We start from the raw sequence: 5,456 nt of genomic DNA on the forward strand, positions 1-5,456 counted from the left end.
TGGGTGGGTGCATTCCTGGGTTAGAACAGCCTTTTCCCTTGTTTTTAATTTATTTATTTATTTGGTTGTGGGTTTGGGTTTCATTTGAGGGTAAGCTGCCATTCCCCGAGCCTGGAAACGCAGGCCTGGAATGCGGGGTGCCTGGGGAGAGGGGCCGCATGGGTCGTCATCACTCAGACCCTCGCAGGCTCCGTATGAGCACATACAGCGCTAACCGTGAGGGGGCTGCACAGCAGGGGCCGGGCTGGAGCCTCCTGGCATCTCTCTGGTGACTGGAGGCCGTGCACAGCCACACACTGCCCTCCTTCCCGGGGCTGGCGCTGGGTTGGCATGGCTGGCTCAGATGGATCAGGCAGTGCAGCGGCCCCCTGTCATAAGGGCATAGAAGCTTCTGGGCAGGCCGGGGGCAGGGAGCCCAGCATGGGCCCGAGGACAGGACTAGGAGAATCCTCCCAGAGGGGCAGGTGGCTCTCCACCTTGGCTCTGACACCTCTGGGTTCTTGTTCGGGGTCTGGGGAGGAGGTGGTTTCGGTCAGCTCAGCCTTGCTCGCCCTGTCCTGGATATGGACCCTCTGGCCCTGGAGGTGGCTTCTCCCTGTGGCAGGTGGCACGGAGCACTAGTCCTGGCCCGACGAGCCTCAGCTTCCTCCTCTGTAAGATGGCGGTTTGGGGGAGGGGTGTGGACTGGCTGTGGGACTCCGGGCAGTTCCTTGGTGTGGGGCTCCCACAGGGTGGTGTGATGGGACGCTCTGGGGACACGGCACTCCAGGCTGACCTCCGGGGAGGACACTGTGCCACTGCAGTCTCTAGACCCTGGGAGACCCCTCCTGTGGGAGCAGTACCAGCCCTATCCAGTTGGGGGCCACCGTCGAGACAGAAGGGTCTCAGGTGTGAGGTCTGCGTGGCCCAGGCCCGAGGGCCGAGGAGAGGAAGCCATCATCCATTACTCTGCTAGCGCAGGGCTAGCTGCTGCCTCCTTTGTGAACTCGGGTCGCTGTGATTGTGAATAAAGGTGATTTCGTACCAGCCCGAAGGCTGTACTGTGGTGTGGAGGGCGGGGAGGAGGGCCAGGGTGCACGTGTGTGCATGTACGAGCGTGCAGGGCAGAGGGTCGTGCACCCTGGATAGAGCGGAGTCATTAAGAGGTGAGGCCTGACTCCTGGGGACAGTTGTGGGTTCTCAGGCACCAAGGTGGGTTGGGAAACCAGGGAGGAGTGCCTGGAGCCGGGCCTGCAGTGGGGCTGGGGCTCGGGCAGCCGGGGCTGGAATGCCAGGGAACCCTGTCAGTTGGTCAGGAGAAGCCACTGCCCTCCGGGTTTGCGGGGGGAGGGTGGTGGGGGTGGTAACAGGGAGTGGCGGGCAGGAGCAGGACCAACAACCAGGATGCCCAGCGTCTGAAGGCAGACGGCGCAGGCTCAGCCCAAGACCCTTGTGGGGTGGGCAGCGCCACCTAGGGGCCAGTGGGAGGACGGCAGGCCCTCCACTCAGGCCAGCAGCGGTTGTGCTGGCTCCCCACCTCCCCAGGCTCACACCCTCGCCCGAAGTGTGGGGAGAGCTCGAGCTAGGTGGTGTCCCCCGGGGGTGCAGAGGCTACACCAAATGAGTGGTGCCGCTGGGGAGAAAAGGGAGGCCTCCAGACAGAGACCTTGAGAGAAGCTTTCTGGATGCACTCAGTACTTCGAGGTGGCCGGGAAAGCTGGGGTGGGGGCTGAGGGAGGAGGTTGCCACACTGGCCTCAAGGTCCAGACAGGACGTTGGGCTTGTGCCCATTTGGCAGGGCCAGGCTGGGTCTCAGAGGCCCGTGGGGTGCCCGCTCACCCACCCTCTCTCCTGGGACGATGCTCTGGCTCCTCAGCTCTGTCTGGCCTTAAACCGTCAGGGGCTGACCCCACACCAGGACCCCCTGCCCTGAGTCTCGGAAGTAGCTGAGGGACCAGCTGGGCCTGTGCGTGGGGGAAGAGCCTGAGGAACTTACCTGTCCCCCCACCCTCCAGTCCTTCCAGAGGGCCGGGGAGTGTAGATTCAGGAAGAATGAAGAGGTAATTCTGTGCAGTTAAAAAGGCCAAAAACTTTATTTAGTTTTCAGGGAAATACAAGATGCATGTAAACATAAAATACAAAACAACCCAAATCTTACAGTCTAGAAGCATGCCGAGACAGCCATTTCTGCAGGCCGGAGAGGCCTGTCAAAGTAAAAAAGGACACCTGGAAAGTGGCAGGCCAGGGGGCTGGGTCCCTTCCCCAAGGACACTGCATTTTTGTCATGAGATTAAAAAACAACAAAAAGCCCCACAATTAGGAATATTAGAAACCTGGAGAGGAGTTAGCACCACCATTGATCCTGGAAGAAGTTTAGCACTCAGATCAACTACTCTGAATTCAGTGTCCTTTGCTCCAGCTTCTCTGTTGAGGGGAGAAGAGGGGAAACCTGGAGGGGCTCCTCCTGACCACTGAGAGGGCTTGAGCGTCCACCATGAGCGAGCCCCCAAAGTTCTGGAGCCCCGGAGGCACCTGACAGTCCACAGCCAACATCAATCCGCACACTCATGCCTAGGGACCTGCCTGGAAGGAGCCCTCCTGTCAACCTCTTGGCAACTGACAGGAACTCATCTCCTGTCCTGTGTCCTAGACTTCAAACCTGCTGCAGAGAACAAGCTGGAAACTCAGGAACGGGCCGATTACTCTCCCCTTGCTCTAAATCAATGCCTAGGAGCAGCGTGCCCTGGTTACAAGCCCTAAAAGCCAGAAGGCTGTATCCATGGGGAGCCTGTCTCACCCTGTGAAATTCATACCGGGAGGCAGACTCGGCAAGCTGATCCACCCCAGTATCATAGGGATACTTGGGAATAACTTGGGAAGGACAGGACAGAAGGGGCCATTTTCCTCCCATATGTGCCTGGTGGAGTTCTGGTTTGGGATGGTGGGTCCCTACTGAGTGACCCACTGTGGTCACTGGTCTCTAATTGATTGCTACAACTCGGGAGGCTGGCTCTGGGTTAGTCATAGGGGGATGGGGACATCAGCTGGGGACCCGGGCGACTGGTACATGTTCTGAAAACAGCCTCCGGATTCAAATAGTTTGCAGATGGCAACTTCTCCTCCCCACCAGGTAAAACCAGTGACCACCCCTCGACACCTGCTGGGAACCCCCGTGAGCAGCGATTTTCTCCGGCCAGTTCCTTCTACGGACAAATTTGGGGGATTCCTCAGCCTGCTCTGGCTGGACCGTTGGGTGCTCCATCACTAAATTCCTTTCCTACCTGCTCTCTTCCTGAAACGCCCAGAATTGACTTCTTCCTTCTTTCTAATCAATAAAGACAAAACAAAACCGCAAACCCTCTCTCAGACTTCTCACCCTTTCTGCCTAGAAGACATCCTCTTCTGGAAGCTTCCTTCCCCATGAAGGGAGGACGAGCCCCAGCCACCTCAAACATGCACCCACTTATCACCAACATGCCTCTCGCTTACCTTCAACGTGCTCGATCCATCCTCCTGCTCTAAAGCAACAGCTCCTCTGACACGCGCACCTCGAGGCCTGACCCATAAGCCAGGATGGAACTGGGAGCAAGGCAGGCCACTGTAGCCCAGGGACCCCTTTCTCTAAGGCCACCAAGTCCCTGGACTGAGATGGGGGAAGGCGCTGATTGTCAAGGTCACGTGTGAGATAAAAAAGGACCCGGGAGAAGGGAAATCACATGCTAAGCCCAACCTCAGAGGTCGGTTGGGCTCAAGGCCTCGAAGGGTTGGGCCCCTCCGCCCATTCCATAAACATCCATGTGCCCAACGTGTGGCGTGGGGCCCCAGCTGTGCAGGACGGAACGGGGGGGGGGGGGGGGAAAATCAGGGGGGCTTGTGGCGGGGAGGGGGGGGGGAAGGGGGGGGGGGGGGAGTTAAAATCAGTGTGGCTTGGGGCCGGCAGGTGGTATGGCTATTAAGGCGCAGGATTCCCATGTGGTCGACCGCGGTTTGAGTCCTGACCCCGGTGGCTAGAAAATCATGTCAGGCGTGTGTGCGCGAGCCCAAAACCTCAAGAGGAGAATGGAGCAGAAGCGATGTGGCCTGGCCATCTCCTCCGGGGATGTTTTCTCACTTTCCCTCTCACTCTGGCCAGGGCACAAGACCTATGGCAAACACCTTCAACAAAAAAAATACAGAGCTGTTTTTCTCCAAGGCTGTAGGTTATGGGCCTTGTCCTCTCACTGGCTCTGATCATAGAGCTTGGGAACCACAGAGACGTGAAGCCTGCCCCAAATAGGGCTGATGATTTAGCCAAAGGCTCAGAGGCCCAGGGAGGCCCTCCACCCTATCCGTTGTGATCAGTTAGGGCCTGCAGTTGGGCCCAGGAGCGCCGATGTGTGCTGAGGGCAAGGCAGCCCTGGCCAGCCTGACCTACCCTCAGTAATGAGAACCCTGGGGCTGACAACTCCTGTGAGTGTGGCGGTCGGCCTGCTTGATGGCAACCTGCAGGGGTGACCTGCTCCAGCTGCTCAGTGCCCCTGTGCCCAGCACCTTTCCCGTGTGACGGCCTAGGCTGCTTCTGCTAGATCTGTTAATGCCAGTGTGAAGTTTCCAATGAAATACTTTATAAAATAAGTACAAAAACAAACAAACAAACACGACACATTGCACTCTCCAGCCAGAATCGTGTGTGTGAATCACACGCACTTGTTGCCAGAAGCTGGGAGTCCCTTGGGACCTGCCCAATGCCAAGGACTTACTCAGTGGAGACGGCTTGCCCAATAGCTTTTCCTCTAACCCCATGTCATTTAGTTCAAGCGGGAAATTACCAACACACACGCACACGCGCACACACACACACCTGCAGTTTCTCAACACACAACCCTCAAAAAAAATGAGGGAATCTTAATTTTTTAGTGATGTGGATGGTTCTCTTTCCTGAGGGCTCTGCATTGGGATTCATCAGCGACTGCCGTGGAGCTGACCCACCTGTATACCCAGAGACCAGGGCAGGGCAGTCCCACTCTGGACACAGAGATCCGCATCTGTCTAGAGATTCCCATGGGGGGGGGGGAGCAGCAAGCATACAGTACTGGAGACAGAGGGGACAAGCCAGCAAGGATGTTCTGTCGCCCTGAGGGCTTGGACCCAGAGACTTCCCATTCTGCCACTTTCTCTACTGGTGCCAAAAAGGGGGAGGCTGGCTGGGTACCTGTTGTAGGAAGTCCTGTCTGCAGAGAGACCAGAGCAGACCCCTCAGATTCTTTTCAGAGAGGAATTCTTGGGGACCCCCCAGGGAGTGGAGGGCACGCAGGGCTCCCTCCTCAGGCTGTCACTGAGATGAACGGGCAACCCCGACTCAGCTGTAGACCCTGCTGCAGGCCGTGGGGTCTGGTGTCTCATGGGTCTATGTAGGGTCTGAGGCACCGACAGCCCCATAAAGGACTTGGGTATGTCTAGAATTCCCACCCACACATGGAACTGAGGTCACAGTTTTA

General features: G+C 57.6%; 1 protein-coding gene across 1 annotated transcript in view; it reads left to right on the forward strand.

Annotated features, from left to right (window-relative positions):
• NEURL1 (neuralized E3 ubiquitin protein ligase 1) overlaps positions 1–3,829 on the forward strand; it is a 113,861-nt gene extending 110,032 nt beyond the window's left edge. The window contains 1 exon segment of the mRNA XM_006166398.3: positions 3,110–3,829. The gene's annotated coding sequence lies outside the window, so the exon portion shown is untranslated.
• The last annotated feature ends 1,627 nt before the right edge of the window (positions 3,830–5,456 follow it).

Source organism: Tupaia chinensis, unplaced genomic scaffold (assembly GCF_000334495.1).
Source record: "Tupaia chinensis unplaced genomic scaffold, TupChi_1.0 Scaffold144255_1, whole genome shotgun sequence".
Classification (NCBI taxonomy): Eukaryota; Metazoa; Chordata; class Mammalia; order Scandentia; family Tupaiidae; genus Tupaia; species Tupaia belangeri.